Genomic DNA, 18,493 nt, shown 5'->3' on the forward strand with positions numbered 1-18,493 from the left:
TGCTTGCAACATCATTTTCATTTTTTCTTATATATTTTATTTTTCTAACTTTATTTTATTTTTTTACTCTTCATTATTGTTCTCTTTCTTCTTTGTTGCCTTTTTTTCTTTGTTGGTGACACAACTTGCAAGGTCTTAGTTCCCAGGCAGGGGGTTGGACCTGAGCTCCTGAGCGCCAAGTCCAAACTACTGGACTAACAGAAAACCTCAGACCACAGGGGTCATCAGTGTGAGTGCTCCCAGAGGTCCTCATCTCTGCACAAAGACCCATTTCCACCCAACTTCTTACTAATTCCTGTGCTTGATGCCTCAGGCCAAACAACCAGTAAGAAAGTAATGCAATTCCACCCATCAAAAAAAAAAAAAGTGAAGGAGATAACCAAAAACTATGGTACAAAGGAACAAGGTAAAAACCTTTAAGACTAAAGAAACGAAGAGGAAATAGGCAACCTACCTGAAAAAGAATTCAGAGTAGTGATAATAAAGTGAAGTGAAATGTTAGTCACTCAGTCGTGTCCAACTCTTTGTGACCCCATCAATGGTAGCCCACCAGGCTCCTCCGTCCATAGGATTTTTCAGGCAAGAATATTGAAGTGGGTTGTCATTCCCTTCTCCAGGGGATCTTCCCAATCCAGGGATCAAAGCTGGGTTTCCTACATTGCAGGCAGATTCTTTACCATCTGAGCCACCAGGAAAGCCTGATAGTAAATGATAGTAAAGATGATCCTAAATCTTGCAAAGAGAATGGAGGTAAAGATCAAGAAATATAAGAAATTTTAACAAGAATCTAGAGGAACTAAAGAACAAGCAGTGATAAGCAGCACAATAACTGAAAATCAAAAATATACTAAAAGGAATCAATAGCAGAAAAACTGAAGCAGAAGAATAAGTAAGTGAGCTGGAAGATAGAATGATGGAAATAACTGCAGAGGAGCCGAATAAAGAAAAGAAATGAGGACAGTCTCAGAGACTTCTTGGACAAATTAAATGCACAACATTCTAATATAATATAATATAATTTGACCCCATAAGGGACTGAAAGACTCTGATTCCAGGAAAGATTAAACGCAGAAGGAGAAGGGGGAGACAGAGAATGAGATGGTTGGATGGCATCACCAACTCAATGGACGTGAGTTTGAGCAAACTCCAGGAGATAGTGAAAGACAAGGAGGCCTGGCGTGCTGTAGTCCATGGGTTGCAAAGAGCTGGACATGACTTAGTGACTGAACAATAACAACAACAGAAGAAGAAGAGAAACAGAAAGGGACTGAGAAAACATTTGAAGAGATTACAGTTGAAAACTTCCCAAACAATGGAAAGGAAATAACCACCCAAGTCCAGGAAGCACAAGGCGTCCTATACAGGATAAAGCCAAGGAGAAACATGCTGAGGCATATGTTAATCAAACTAATGAAAATTAAAATCAAAGAGAATTACTAAAAGCAGCAAGGGAAAAGCAACAAATAAGGGAATTCCCATAAGGTTATCCCCGTAAGTTGAGTTTTCAGCAGAAACTCTAAATCCCAGAAGGGAGTGGCAGGATTTATTTCAAGTGATGAAAGGGGGAAACCTACAACCAAGACTACTCTATGCACCCAATAATATAATTCAGATTCAATGGAGAAATCAAAAGCTTTACAGATAAACAAAAGCTAAAAGAATTGAGCACCTCCCAACCAGCTTTAGGGCTTCCCAGGTGGCACTAGTGGTAAAGAACTTGCCTACCAATGCAGGAGATTTAAGAGATGCTGGCTCAGTCCTTGGGTTGGGACAATCCCCTGGAGGAGGGCACGGCAACCCATGCCAGTATTCTTACTGGGAGAATCCCATGGACAGAGAAGCCTGGAGGGCTGTGATCCATAGGGTTGCAAAGAGTAGGATATGACTGAAGCAACTTAGCACACATGCATGCAAACCAGCTTTACAACAAATGCTAAAGGAACTTCTCTAGTTGGGAAACACAAGGAAGAAAAAGACCCAAAACATTTTAAAAAATTGTAATAGGAACATACATACTGATAATTACCTTGAATATAAATGGATTAAATGCTCCAACTGAAAGACACAGACAGGATGAATGGATACAAAAATAAGACTTGTATATATGCTTTCCCCAGGAGAGCCACTTCAGACCCAGGGACACAAGCAGACTGAAAGTGAGGGGACAGACAAAGATATTTCACAAAAATGGAAATCCAAAGAAAACTAGAATAGCAATGCTCATATCAGATAAAATCGACTTTAAAATAAAAACTGTTACAAGAGACAAGGAAGGTCAACACATAATGATTAAGAGATCAATCTAAGAAGAAAATATAACAATTACAAATATTTCTGCACCCAATATAAAAGCACCTCAATACATAAGGCAAATGATAACAGTCAGAAAAGGAGAAATTTAACAGTAGGGATTTTAACACCCCACTTACACCAATGAACAAATAATCCAGACAGGAAATAAATAAGGTAACACAAGCTTTAAATGATACAATTGACCAGATAGGCTTAATTGATACTTATAGGACATTCCACCCAAAAGCAGCAGAATACACTTTCTTCTCAAGTGCACACAGAACATTCTCCAGGATAGATCACAACCTGGGTTACAAATCAAGCCTCAGTAAATTTAAGAATAGTGAAATCACATTGAGTATCTTTTCTGACCACAATGCTGTTAGATTAGAAATCAGAGAGAAAAAAATATAAAAATACACAAACACATGGAGGCTAAAAATATACTACTAAATAATCAAGAGATTACTAAAGAAATCAAAGAGGAAACCAGAAAATACATAGAAACAAATGACAACAAAAACATACTGACCCAAAACCTACAGGATGCAGAAAAAGCAATTCTAAGAGGGAAGTTTTTAGCAATTCAATCTCACCTCAAGAAACAAGAAAAGTCTCAAATAAACAATCTAACTTTACACCTTAAGCAACTAGAGAAAGAAGAAAAAAAACAAACTTAGTGGAAGGAAAAAAATCATAAACATCAGAGCAGAAATAAATGAAGAAAAAATAGCAAAGATGAATAAAACTAAAAGTTGGTTGTTTGAAAAGATAAATAAAATTGATAAACCTTTAGCCAGACTCATCAAGGAAAAAAGGGGGAGAAGATTCAAATCAATAAAATTAGAAATGATAAAAGAGAAATTACAACTGACACCACTGAAACACAAAGGATCGTAAGAAATTACTGCAAGCAACTACATATGCCAATAAAATGGACCACCTGGAAGAAATGTTCAAATTCTTAGAAAAGTACCTGGAAGAAATGTTCAAATTCTTAGAAAAGTACCATCTTCCAAGACTGAACCAGGAAGAAACAGAAAATATGAACAGATCGGTCACAAGTAATTAAAAATTTTCCAACAGGGATGTGACTGGGGGTCCAATGGTTAAGAGTCTGCCTTGCAATGCAGGAGATGTGGGTTCAATTCCTGGTTGGGGAACTAAGATCTCACATGCTGCAGAGCAACTAAGCCCACATCACAGAGCAACATGTGCCACAACTACTGAGCTTGTGCACACCAGAGCTCATGTGCCACAATTAGAGAGCTTTCATGCAACAACTACTGAAGCCCACCAGCTCTGGAGCCCAGGTACCGCAACTACTGAGGCCATGCACCACACCTAGAGAATACATGTGCTGCAATTAAAAGATCCCACATGATGCAACACAGACCCCACATGCTGCAACTAAGACCTGATGCAACCAAATAAAGAAATAAATACTTGAAACGAAAGTCCAAGACAATATGGCATCACAGGTGAATTCTATTAAACATCTGGAGATGCAGAAAAAGCTTTCAACAAAATTCAACATACATTTTTGATAAAAACTCTCCAGAAAGTGGTAATTGAGGGAACCTACCTCAAAATAATAAAGGCCACACATGACAAACGCACAGCAAATATTCTCAATGGTGAAAAACTGAAAGTATTTCCCTTTAAGATTAGGAAAAAAAAAAAAAAAGATGTCCATTCTCACCACTATTATTCAACATAGTTTTGAAAGTCCTAGCCACAGCAATCAGAAAAGAAATAAAGGGAATCCAAATTGGAAAAGAAGAAGTAAAACCATCACTGTTTGCAAATAACATACCATACAGAGAAAAACCTACAGAAAACTACTACAAAACTACTACAAAAAACCTACAGATGCCACCAGAAAACTACTGATGCTAATCAATGAATTTACTAAAGTTGGAGGAAGCAAAATTAATGCACATAAATCTCTTGCATTCCTATACATTAGCAACAAAAGATCAATAAGAGAAATCAAGGAAATACCATTTGCCATTGCAGCAAAAAGAATAAAACACCTAGAAATAAATCTTCCTAAAGAGGCAAAAGACCTGTACTCAGAAAACTATAAAACACTGGTGAAAGAAATCAAAAATGACACAAACAGATGGAGAGGTATACCATGTTCTTGGATTGGAAGAATCCATATTGTGAAAATTGATCCAAAGCAGTCTACAGACTCAATGCAATCCCTATCAAACTACCAATGGCATTTTTCACAGAACGAGAACAAAAAAATTACAATTTGTATGGAAACATAAAAGACCCCAAATACAAAAAAAAAAAAACCCCAAATACTCAATACAATCTTGAAAGAAAAACAGAGTTGAAAGAATCAGGATTCTGACTTCAGACTTTATTACAAAGCTACAGTCATCAAGACAGTATGATACTGGCACAAAGACAGAAATACAGATCAATAGTACAGGATAGAAAGTCCAGAGGTATACCCATGCACCTATGGTCACTTATTCTATAACAAAGGAGGCAAGAATATACAATGGAGAAAAGAGAATTTCTTCAATACATGGTGCTGGGAAAATTGGACAGCTATATGTAAAAGAATGAAACTAGAACACTCCCTATCACCACACACAAAAATAAAGTCGAAATGGATTAAAGACCTAAATGTAAGTCCAGACAATAAAAGACTCTTACAGGAAAACATATGCAGCACACTCTTCAGCATAAATCACAGCAAGATCTTTTTTGACCCACCTCCTAGAGTGATGAATTAAAAACAAAGATAAGTGCTCACTTCAGCAGCACATATACTAAAATTGGAATGATACAGAGAAGATTAGCATGGCCCCTGTGCAAGGATGACATGCAAATTCTTGAAGCGTTCAATATTTTTATAGTTTCTATTAAATGTTGAAGTGTTATGAAAATGTTAAAAAAAAAAACAAAACAAAGATAAACAAATGGGACATAACTAAACTTAAAAGTTTTTGCACAGCAAGGGAAACCATAACCAAGACAAAAAGAAAACCTTCATAATTGAAGAAAATACTTGAAAAGAAGCAACTGACAACATATTAAACTCTAAAGTATACAAACAGCTCATGTAACTCAATATCAAAAACACAACCCAATCAAAAAATGGGCAGAAGACCTAAACAGACATTTCTCCAAAAAAGACATACAGATGGTCAAGAGGCACAAGAAAAGATGCTCAACATCACTAACTATTAGAAAATGCAAGTCAAAACTACAATGAGGTTTCACCCTCACACTGGTCCAAATGGCCATCACCAAGAAAATTACAAACAATAAGTGCTGGAGAGGGTGTGTTGAAAAGGAACCCCTTTGCAACCTTGGTCAGGTTATAAATTGATACAGCCACTATAGAGAACAATAGGGAGGTTCCTTAAAAAACTAAAAACAGAGCTACTATATGACTCAGTAATCCCACTCCTAGGCATAAACCCTGAGAAAGTTCAGTTCAGTTGCTCAGTCGTGTCTGACTCTTTGTGACCCCATGGACTGCAGCACACCAGGCCTCCCTATCCATCACCAACTCCTAGAGTTTACTCAAACTCAAGTCCATTGAGTCGCTGATACCATCCAACCATCTCCTCCTCTGTCATCCCCTTCTCCTCCTGCCTTCAATCTTTCCCAGCATCAGGGTCTTTTCCAATGAGTCAGTTCTTTGCATCGGGTGGCCAAAGTATTGGAGTTTGAGCTTCAACATCAGCCCTACCAATGAACACTCAGGACTGATCTCCTTTAGGATGAACTGGTTGGATCTCCTTGCAGTCCAAGGGACTGTCAAGAGTCTTCTCCAACATCACAGTTCAAAAGCATCAATTCTTTCAATTCTTCAGTGCTCAGCTTTCTTTATAGTCCAACTCTCACATCCATATATGACTACTGGAAAAACCATAGCCTCGACTAGACGGACCTTTGTTGGCAAAGTAATGTCATCTAGGTTGGTCAAAACCCTGAGAAAACCATACTGCAAAGACACATGTACCCCAGTGTTCATTTCCATATTATTTACTCTAGCCAGGACATGGAAGCAACCTAAATATGTCCATCAACAGGGGAATGGATAAAGATGTGGTACATATAGGAAATGGAGTATTACTTGGTCATAAAAAGGGAACAAAATTTTAGAAACATGGATGGATCTAGAGTCTGTCATATAGAGTGAGGTAGTCAGAGAAAAACAAATATTGTATATTAACACATATGTGTGAAATGTAGGAAAATGGTACAGATGAACCAATTTGCAGGGCAGCAATAGAGATGCAGATGTAGACAACTCATGTGGACACAGTGGGGGAAAGGGAAGGAAGGATGAATTGAGAAAGAAGCACTGACATATATACACTACCATGTGCAAAATAGATAGCTAGTGGGAACCTGCTGTATAACACAACTCTATGCTCTGTGATGAGGTAGATGGGTAGGATGAGGGAGTGAGGGTGATACAAAAGGGAGGGGGTATATGTATACATATAGCTGATTTGCCTCCTTGTATAGCAGAAACTAACATAACACTGTAAAATAATTATACTCCAAAAAAAATTAAATAAAACACAAAATGGTTAAGGGAACTGCAACGTCCAGTCTGCTCTACCAGCCACAATGGACTTGGGTTCAGATAGACAAATTCACAAGACCCAACAGACCTCACACACCTCCAAGTTTACTTAGCTTTACTAAAGGATACAGGCCATGCTACATTGTGGTATGCACAGCGACAACACAGCAGATGTCCCGTGGCTCCCAGGCACAGTCATTCTGAACCCGGGACATGTGTTCCCACAAGAGACAAGACAGTGCACGTGATCTCAGTTCAGAGAAGCCATCAGTTTTGAGCCCCTTTCAGCTTTATGCCAGCTGGTTGTGTAGCCCCTCAGGCATGTGACCATCCCTTGCCCATACTTCAAGGCAGCTGCATCTCATCACTGTCAATTACTCATTACTCAATAACCAGTTTTGACAATGTGCATGTACAGAGTAAAATTCTTAACCAGATTCTATTTAATCAGTAGCCTACCATCCCAACAATTCCTTGAGTTGATATTCCAAAGAGAAAAGTCCTAGAGTCAAATCCTTAGATACCCCAAAGCTAGAGGAAAGACCACAGAAGCAGCTGTTAGCCCCTTTTTCTAATTCACCTGAACTCTGTGATTCTTGATACATATTTGAGGCATTTTCTTATTCTTAGCATAGCAACTTCTACAGTATTTGGTATACACACAAAAAATAAATCTACTAAAATATAGACAACCATCAAGACCTGTATCCTCCACTGAGGAGATGGAATTCACTCCTTGAAAGAGGTTTACAAGACTCTGTTCTAGCTTCACTTACCAGTTTTCTGATACACAATATGCCTTTCCCAGATTCTTCCTTCCTCCATCTCCCATTCCCCTCTCCCCTCCACTGTTTGCCCTTTTCAATAGATGTTGATAGAAACAGTCATTCAACTCCATAATGTCCTCTAGCAAGTTTCCATGGAAACTACATTAATTGGGTGTCTTAAGTCAAGGTTCCCAAAACATCTCTTCATCCTGGAGATCATCTTCTCCATTGACTTGATTTTCCTTTAGCTCTGTATGTAAAGCTAAAAATCTTTTATTATGCCCTGCAACAATGGCAGAGATTAAAGTCATGCTTAACTTCATCATACACCAGTTAATACTACGGTGACATTTTTCTAACTTTCCAAGCAAAAATACCCTTTTTCTCATATACCACTCATTTCTCCTCGAGGCCACTGCTCAGTGAACTCTGGGTCCCATCTGATCTGGGACAGGATCATATCCCAGCCCCGAGGAAACAAGTTTTCACTAACCCAAATTTCCAGGATTCACTGTGCAGCCCCACCCACCTGCCTTTCCAAAGTTCCAGGCCATTTGATGGGGTGTGCATGCCATACCACACAGATATTCATCCTCTTGGACACTATTCTGATTCCATGAAGGCTTTCCATAGTTTTTATCCACATTCACAATTATGTAGTCAAAAGGCAAAGCAGATTCCGAGATACTACATAAAAAGCAAAATGTGGCTCTTCTTATACCCTTAACATGATGTCATTCTGGCTCACAGCAATACAGGGGTATCAGCTGCCAGACACGATGAGACAATGTGTCCATCCCAGTGCAAAGACAGGATTTCTCTCAAGGCCAAAAAAGCACCTATATCACAAATGTAACCAAAACAAAACAAAAACCACTCCAAGCTAGCTCATTGTTATCAGGGGGTACTGTCTCTAAATCAACCAAGTAGAATTCTAGAAGTATATCTTGTATTCTGACTTCAGTCCAAATCTCCTTCTCAAGGGAAAGAAAATTCAGAGGTGTCTTCCAGAATCTGCCATGGTTTGGTACCACAAACATATACTCTTTCTATCAAATGCAATCTTGGCAAAATATGACATTATCCTTTTCTAGTATCATTATCCATTTGTGGTCTCTATTTATTTCCATCTGCCACAATTTTCCCTTTGTCCATTCATTATCTATCTCAAATCAGATCATGAACCTACTCTGATTTAGCCATACTGTCCAACCAGAGGACAGAGAGCAGGACTGAACTCACCATAACTTCCCCTTTTATTCATTCCAAAGGAGGGGGAATAGGGTTAGAAAAGCAAAGGATGATGGGACTTCCCTGGTGGTCCAGTGGTTAAGACTCTGTGCTTCCAATGCAGGGGGCGCAGGTTTGATGCCTGGCCAGGGAACTAACATCCCACAAGCCTTGAGGTGCAGCCCCCACCACCTCCCCCCAAAAAAGAAAGAAAAGTAAAGGATGATGGAACTGTACTAACAGGCAGCTGGGCAGTATATAGAGTCATCCTAGTTTAGACATATGAGATGTCATTAGCTAGCCCTGTTACCTTTGAGGGGGAAAAAAAAATTCCAAGAAATTGAAACTTAGTGTCCTAAAGCAGCACTGTGGTTCATCTCTGGTCTTGACCCAAGTTATTCCACAGATTTGAACCGATAGGCCCCAGTGTTTTACCCAAGTGAATTAACCATCTTTTAGCAAGCTGTTGGTACTATCCAAGTTCTCCAAAATTCCCTCACTGCTTCTTCTGAAAGGAGACCATCACAACATCACCAGTGTGAAAAACAACTTACTTTTGATGGCAATCAAATCTAAATCTTGGGACTACCATGACAGGCCAAAGGTAAAATTTGTTCTTCCACTGCAGAGGGCATAGGTCCCATCCCTGGTCAGAGGGCCAAGATCCCACATGCCGTGCAGTTAAAAAAAATTTTTTTTTAATTAAAAAACCTAAAATCTAAATCTGAATATTCATTGGTAGGACTGATGCTAAAGCTCCAATACTTTGGCCACCTGATGCAAAGAGCCAACTCATTGCAAAAGACCTTGATGCTGGGAAAGATTGAGGGTAGGAGGAGAAGGGGACAACAGAGGATGAGATGGTTGGATGGCATCACTGACTCAATTGACATGAGCTTGCGCAAACTCTGGGAGACAGTGAAGGACAAGGAAGCCTGGCATGCTACAGTCCATGGGGATGCAAAGAGGTGGACATGACTTAGTGACTGAACAACAACATCAAATCTCTTCTTAGCAAGTTGTGACCGCATACTGGAGACGTCAGACACCCTTGCACGAAGACAGTGAATGGATCCTGCATTCCTTCCATAAGAAAATGAGTTGTGCCTGGCTTCCCTCCAAAATCCATATAGAAAAACAAGCATTAGTTAAATCTGTCTAATTTTAGCCTGCTGGACTTTCTAACAGTTTTCACTGTGTCTAATTTGGTGAAAAGCCATGCTAGCCAATATTTAGTCTTCCGGAGCCACCTGCTTTACTCTTAAGCCAAACAGGACTATTACAAGGATGGATAGATGATCACTCCTCCTTCTTCCACTTAGTAAGCTGAAATTTGGGGAGACTTCCCTGGTGGTCCAATGGAGAAGACTCTGCACTTCTAAAGCAAGAGATGCCAGTCTAATCTCTGGTCAGGGAATCAGGATCCCACCTTCCTCCCCTCCAAAATATTTTTTTAAAAAGCTGAAATTTATTTTTTAAATTAATTTATTTTAATTAGAGGCTAATTACAATATTGTGGTGGTTTTTGCCACACATTGACATGAATCAGCCACAGGTGGCATTATTTAATATTCAGTCACTACACTTAAAGTGTGTGTGATGGGAAGGGGAAGAAGAAACTATAGTATATGGGAAGTGAACTGCATACATATGATCTCCCCCAGGATAGGTTTTCTTCCCAAGGATGCTGGAATGATAAGTATTAATACATGAAGGGCCTGAGAGTTTACCCTACTTGCAAGCTAACAAATTAGTCTATTATAGTTTCATGGTAAAAGATAGGAGACTCTTAGATCACAGGACTTTATTTCTCATGAAACAAAAGCATAAGCTGCATGTCTACATAGTTCTTCTCAACACCAGGTGGATGCTGCACTGCAGGTATAAAAGTCTCAAGAAGGGTAAGGCATTAGCACATTTAAGAAGAGAAATAATGCAAGTGTGCCTGGAGCCTGGTCATCAGGTGAAGAAGTAGAAGGAAATGATTAGCAAGGTCAATAAGAGCCAGTTTTGCAGGTTCTGTGGATCATGGTAACAAATCCTGAATTTGATTCTGGAAGATAGGGAGCCATGTAACTCATCAAGGTAGGAAATGCCACCATCTGATTCATGCTGAAGGGAGATCATTTTGGCTGCCATGTGGAGAAAAGATAGGAGAGGATCAAGAGTCAAAAGTTCAGTCCAAATGAATGGTGAAAATGGTTTGATTAGGAGGTGCTAGTGAGATGGAAAAGTAGAGACTGATTCAAAACAATATGGAGGGACTTCTCTGGTGGTCCAGTGGCTAAGACTCCATGCTTCCAATGCAGGGGGCCCAGGTTCCATCCTGGGTCAGGGAACTAGATCCCACATGCCACAGCTAAGAGTTCACATGATTCAACTAAGGATTCTGCATGCCACAGCTTAAAAAAAAAAAAAAGATTCAGCATGCTGCAACTAAAAAATCCATATGCCACAAAGATTGAAGATCTCTCATGCTGGAATTAAGACCTGGCACAGCCAAATAGATAAGTACTTTTTTTAAAGACAAGACAATATGGAGCTCGAATTAACACTACTTGTGTGTGGATTAGTGGGGAGAGGTTGTGTGCTGGGAGTACAGGAAGAACTGTGGGTGATGTCTAGGTCTTTGACTTAAAGAAAGAACATACTAGATATAAGTATATAGGAAACAAGATTTGGGGAACTTGAGGGGCATCATTAGAGCTTCTTTTGAACAAAAATGACTTTAAATCCACATAATTTTTTAATGTTCCTACCAGCTTTATTTACAAAAACAAAAATTTTGGAGTGTTAGTGTCTAGGGTATAATTAAAAGCATGAGACTAGACACGACAACCCAGTGAATGAAAATAGAGAAAAATCAGACTGATACCATGGATAAGGGCAAAGATTTGCCTACAAGAGTGGCCATTATGATGTTTATCATAAGAGAAAACAGTAGCCTCAAACCCTTTATGAGGAGACTAGTTAAATAATACCATGCCATCAACAGAAATTGTGTTCTAGAATGTATTAGCTCACATGGGAAGAGGTTCATGATATTAAGAGAAAAGAGTTATGAGGCTATAAGTAGTGTAACATGGCTTTTATTCAGGAAATTATCTGTACTTGTGCATAAAACTACTAGTAAAAACCTATCTACCAAAATACGTAAAAATATTTATGGTGGTACTAAATATTTTTTTTCTCACTATTTTCTAAATCCTCTTCAATGAACATGTATCATTTGTATAACAAGAGAACTGCTATGAAAACTTAATCTAATTCTTCACAGCTATCTCTGGGACTAAATCCTACTTCGAAATTCCAGTGTGGGCCTTAAGCTAGCCTGAGTGGATCAGGATAATCAAATCTATCTTATTTCTTAGCACCATTACCGTGGCCAGCATTTCTGATTCTTGGCTGTATGCTAGAATCAGCTGAGGAATTTCCATGTCTATGCCAGGGCCCCACGCTGAGAGAGATTCTGATATCAGTGGTTTGGAAAGTGACCCAAGTTTAACTATTGGGCTATAAAAAGTTAACTTGTGTTTTTCCAAAACATCGTATGGAAAAACCACCAAATGAATTTTTTTGGCCAACCCAATATTTGGGGCCCCAGGTGATCCTGATGGGAAGGTGGGGCTGGAAATGAGTGGTAAACCCTGGCTCAGTCTCCCATGCAGAGGTTGCAAACATTGAGAGGGGAGAGCACAGTAGAAGATAGGTAAAGAAGGAGGAGATGTGGAAGTAAGGAGACTCAGAAATAAAGGATTTGAGAGAAACTAATCAGGACACAAAATGCATTGAGGAAAAGGTTGAGAACTCCTCCCACCTCAAAATAGCTTTTATTTCACACCAGGCACTAGTGAGCTGCAAAAATCTGATCCCTGCACAGAAGCTGATAATCAGAGGCCATTTCCAAAGCTGCTGGAGCAGGTGTTTCCTCCCGAAAGAGGGCAGGCCAGAACTGTAAATCTCATTTTGGAAGTTTCAAGCCCAGGGATACTATTCTGTGTCACCGCCACTCTTGCTGCCATCTGTACTGCATCTCAGCTCCCGTTTCTGGGGCAGCCCTCCAGCCCACTCGCAGCCCCACGGTTCACATTCTTGCACAGCGTGTGAATGGAGTGGGAGAGCCTTTGGCAAGGCAACCCTGGGGTCTCCTCCCCTCAAAAGATTTGCCAGTGCTCCTTGCCCTGCTGGCTTCCTCTTTAATTGGCCCACGCTGTGGGGAGCGATTGAGATTAAATGGCCACTTGCTGGGTGGCTGTGTGACACTGGGAGTGCGTGGCCCGATTTGGAGCATTTGTTGTCTCCCAGGGTTGAATGAGGCAACCGCTGCGGCGGAAACTCACGGTGTGTTCCTTAAAGCCATGTCAAAGCAGCTTCTTAATTTTGCAAAACAGCCTCCAAACTCAAACCGCTTCTTCACTGGAGCCATTCGAGTCAGAAAGATGTCACAAGCAGAAGCCAGAAGGCACAGAAAGAACCAGGCAGAAGGAATCCAAAAAATGACTTATTGTATAATTGCTAGCTTGCTGGCAATTACACAATAAGAGGTAAAGAATCCGCCTGCAATGCAGGAGCCAAAGGAAATGCAAATTCAATCCCTGGATCAGGAAATGGCTACCCACTCCAGCATTCTTGTCTGGAGAATTCCATGGACAGAGGAGCCCTGCAGGCTACAGTCCATAGGGTCGCAGTGAGTCGGACACAACTGAAGAGACTTTGCACGTATGACAGCTCGCTTCCAAAAGCCGGCAAAGGAGAGGGAAGGACCACCTGCACTCCCAGAGTCTCATACTTCTCTAACAATGCTCTGGGGCAAATTGCGGGGCAAAGATCATCCCAAGAGAGTCCAAAAGTTCTGCATCTTTTAAGAAGAATTTATTTGGCTTATGAAAAGAAAGGCCTATGTACAAAGGTCCTATCCTAGTATGTGTGCAAAAAGGGCCTTTTGCATTTTTATTATTATTATTTTCGCCATGACACACAGCACGCTGGATCTTAGTTCCCCCACTGGACCTCCAGTGAAGTCCCAGAAGTTCTGCATTTTAGATGCTAAGGGTCAGAGTGGGCCCTGGCTGGCTATGACCTTGGGCAAGGTGCTGAGCTTCCCGAAGCCTTAGATCCCAGGCTCTGCACAAGGGTGACAGGAAATCAAAGATTGTTTTTCATCTCCTGGGAGTGTTCTCAAAGGTGAGCTTTGAGCCTTGTTCAGTCTCAACTTGGAGGATGGATTGGGGACTTCATTGAAATGGAATCAAATACAAACACCAGTTCTTTGGCAAACCCAGAACCTGACCATCTGCTACTACCTGTGGCCACACAACTCTCCTTGTATGAAACTTCTGGCCTCATCTCCTACTACTCCCCTCCTTCGCTTACTTCGCTCCACTCCCACACTCTTGCCCTAGGGCCTTTCCACTGACTTCCCAAAATTAAACCCATAGAGTAAATTGAACTTCTGGTAGAAAGAATAAACATTTCCATCTACTAAAGATCTCTTCAGACCTACCGCAAACAAATTACAAAATGTATATATCAACACAAGGAGATATATCAATAAGGGAATTGCCGCCTGGGATTATTAGCTATAAATCAATTATAAATTGGGAATTGTTTACCACCCAGAACACTTTGCTTATTCAGCAACCCTTGGATTCTGGGTGAAATTAACTGACAGTGCCTATTCCACAGCAAAGTGCAAGTGTTGGTCACTCAGTTGTGTCCAATTCTTTGCAACCCCACAGACTGCAGCCTGCCAAGCTCCTTTGCCCATGGAGTTCTCCAGGCAAGAATAACTGGAATGGGTAGCCATTCCCTTCTCCAGGGATTCTTCCTGACCCAGGGATCAAACCCAGGTCTCCTGCATTGCAGGCGGATCCTTTACCGCCTGAGTCACCAGGAAAACCCATTCCATAGCAAGGCTCTTCCTAATTTTCAGTTCATAGATGACATGGTTTGAACTTTCTTCCACTGATACCCAGCTCAGCCCGATGTGCTGGGCAATCATTAAATGCAAAAAAGGAGCATCCAGAACAATCAGCCTGTGAGAGGTGAGGTAACGACATCAGAAACCTAAGCAGGAATCACAAACAGAGGTTTAGCAGGTGATGAGCAAAAGGGGAGAGGGCAAAAGACAACAGGAGGAAGTTGTCCCACCTAAATGGACAGCTGATACACAGCACCAATTATTAACCCGTGGGAAAGTGAGTCGGGGGCTACTGGATATGACTTTTCAATGCAAGACAGAAGTCAAATTTCTGTGAAATCCTTTCTCTTTTTTTTTAGGCCATGTGTGGCACGTGTGACTGTGTGGCATGCAGGATCCTAGTTCTCCAACCAGGGATTGAACCCATGCCCCCTGCACTGGGAGCATGCAGTCTTAACCATGGACCACCAGGGAAATCCCCTCCATTTTTAAATACTGATAACTCATTCAAATTAAAAACAAAATGTGACATGGGTCAAACTACATCTTTAGGACAGAATCAGCCAAAAGACTGCCCATGTGTGGTCTCTGAATTGACACAGAGAAGGTTACAATGAATAATGAAAGAGATGAAGGAGCTCTATAAATGCAAAATGAAGAGGGATGACTCCCAAGCCTGAGGTCAGGAAAGGTATGAGAACGGAGACAAGTCTTAGACTGGAGAACATGGCTAAGGAGGAGTGGCAGGCAGGTGTGCATCATATAATAAATCTGCCAAACTTCAGCACAGCAAGCAAAATTAGTGTTGCTGGCTGCAGGTGAGATGGACAATGCAGTCTGGCCAACCAAAAGCCCAGAGAGGGTGCTGGGGCACCAGGGTATCCCATCTTTCCTTTTCCTTCCTGTGTTTCCACCTTTCAAAAATACAGGCCGCCCGGACCTCCCTGGTGGTCAAGTGGTTAGGACTCTGCATTTCCACTTCAGGGGGCCCTGTTTTGATTCCTGGTTGGGGAACTGGGATCCTGCGTGCTGAGTGGTGCAGCCAAAAAATATTTTTAAAAGTAGAGGCAGCCCTGAAGTCCTTGTCTCAAGGCAGAGGTCACAAGCAATTTGAGACTCCACGGGTCCCATTTCCAAAGTTTGAACATCTTGGATATAGGATAGAGTTACCAAGAAAGGTATTTGGACCAAAAGAGAATAACCTAGAATGAGCTTTCCCTGGGCTGTGGGGTGAAAAAAGGCAGAGGTGTCCAGGGGTTCCCTGGCAGAGGCTACTTGTAATACAGTAGGAAGGACCGTTTGGGAAGCAGCCAGATTCTAGAAAGGAAAGGGATGTAGTACATCAGAGGCTTCCTAGGTGGCGCTAGTGGTAAAGAACCCACCTGCCAATGCAGGAGATGTAAGAGACGCAGGTTCAATCCCTGAGTCAGGAAGATCCCCTGGAGGAGGGCATGGCACCCTATTCCAGTATTTTTGCCTGGACAATTCCATGGACAGAGGAGCCTGGTGGGCTATAGTTCCTAGGGTTGCAAAGACTCAGACACGACTGAAGCGATTTAGCATGCACACGTGTAGTACATCAAAGCACATGAGATTCTACGCTACTGCCAAAGAGTCTCTGCTACAGTATGGAAGCAGCAGAGAGCTCCAGGAAGATGCTTCATAACCAGGGTGAATTCCTTCCAACACTTTGACTCTACTGAGAAAATGTGAGGTTAACGTTTCCTAAAACTCAGTAAAATGGAGACACAAATTAAAAGTTTATTTTCACGCACCTGGATTTGTGGATAGAGTCATACCAATCTCCTTACAGAGGGGCTAAAGGTAAAGGTGGAGAGGTCTGAAGCAGTTTCTGAATTTGAGTCCAAGCTCCTCTGCCAATGTTCATGGGTAAGCAGTCTCTTAGGATGGCTCCTAATGATCCTCACCCTTCCCGCCACTCCCCTCCACCTGTGGTATTCACAGCTGGAGTGGTCCCCTCACAACTCTACCAGCACTGGTCTCCATGAGACCAAGAGCATATGGCAAGAGAGATGATGTACCACTGCTGGGATCAGGTTATAAAAAGACTGTGGCTCTGTCTTGGGATCCCTCCCTCCTCTCTCTCTCTCCCCTCCCCCTGGGATCACTCTGCATGGGAGAAGGAAGCTGCCACATTATGAACAGTTCTAGGAGAGGCCCAAATTGTAAAGAGTAGAAGCCCCTGGACAATAGTGAGTAAAGAACTGAGGCCCTCAATCCAAAAGACTGCAAGTAACTAGGGCTGCCCCTGACCATGTGAGCGAACTTGGAGGCAGATTCTCCAGCCTCAGTCAATCCCCGAGATGACTGCAGCCCCAGGGGCATCTTGACAGCAAAGAAAGACTCTGAACCAGAACCCCCTAGCTAAGCTGCTCCCAGATTACTGACCCTTAAAAACTGTGAGATAGGGACTTCCCTGGTGGTCCACAGGTTAAGAATTCACCTTTCAATGCAGGGCACACGGGTTCAATCTCTGGTCAGGGAACTAAGATCCCACATGCCTCAGGGCAACTAAGCCACAACTAGAGAGCCTGCACCACAAGTATGAGAGAAGCCCGGGAAGCCTGTGCAGCAACAAACAATGAAAGATTCCAAGTGTTGCAAAGAAGTTCCCATGTGCCCCAACTAAGATCCGACACATATAAATAAATAAATATATATATATATATATATATATTTTTTTTTTTTTTTTGACAACTGTGAGATAATAAATGTTTGACATTTTAACTTGTTAAGTCTGGGGGTGATTTGTAACACGAGAGTAGATAACAGATTTAGCCCAACCTCAGTCAATAAACTGGATACTGAACCTAATGAATTAGATGACTGGCCCACAACAAGGCACAGAAATGTTGCTTTTTTTCTGCCCAGAAGGTGCCATAGACCCTCTGCCGGAGAAGCTGATTCAGCAGAGAGAAGTGGATGCGGGAGATAGGCAGAGTGGGACGCTGAGCCACGCTCCGGGCTGGGTGCTCCAGGGTGTACAGTTTCTGATGGTATTTGGTCATTGTGTCAGAAGAAGGAAGTATGCCCTCGTGGCTTACACCAGTTGAGGAACCAAGAGTTCACGGGCAAGCTTTCAGCCAAAGAAAGCCCCACAAGCTGGGCAGCACAGGAACTCATACCACACTGGGTGATTTAAGGTAAAGACTGATTTTCAAGAGCAGCATATCTTTGCTAGTCACTTCTTTCCTCCCACTCATTTTTTTTTTTTTTTTAACACAGAAGGGGAACATTTGCTGTTTTTTTTTTTCCCCATTTGCCTAGAGCCTTAGCATCTGCCCTCATGTCATTGGCAATTGAGGATTATGGCACTCGATGATTTTTAAAGTAGCCATTAATCCCTTAGCTCTATACTTACTTCAATGACACATCAGAAATGATCATCAGCTGTGATCACTGAAGGGTTAACTCGATACTTCATCTCCTGACACGCCTAACATTTTTTCTCCACAGTCTAAGAAGCCCCTAGGACCTAAAAGAGAGGTTTAGGTGGGAAACCTGGAACCCAACCCTCTCTGGAGAGATCTTCCATGGCTTCCCTTTCAGTACCTTCCAGTGCCCAGGGATACCCTTCTGTCTTGGGAGACATCTCATAGGTGGGTACTTCCAGAACATAGCCAGTGACCTCCCTAAATCAAGGGATGTGGGCAACACCACCACAGCTGTTTCCATTAGAAAAGCATACAAACTTCA

At 41.6% G+C, this 18,493-nt stretch overlaps 1 non-coding gene across 1 annotated transcript; it reads left to right on the top strand.

Moving 5' to 3' along the window:
• Positions 1–5,060: 5,060 nt before the first annotated feature.
• Positions 5,061–5,167, top strand: LOC136167992 (U6 spliceosomal RNA). The gene has a single exon (XR_010663160.1). It is a non-coding gene; the product is annotated as a U6 spliceosomal RNA (small nuclear RNA).
• Positions 5,168–18,493: the final 13,326 nt, after the last annotated feature.

The sequence above is a fragment of the Muntiacus reevesi genome, chromosome 4, assembly GCF_963930625.1.
Source record: "Muntiacus reevesi chromosome 4, mMunRee1.1, whole genome shotgun sequence".
Taxonomy (NCBI): Eukaryota; Metazoa; Chordata; class Mammalia; order Artiodactyla; family Cervidae; genus Muntiacus; species Muntiacus reevesi.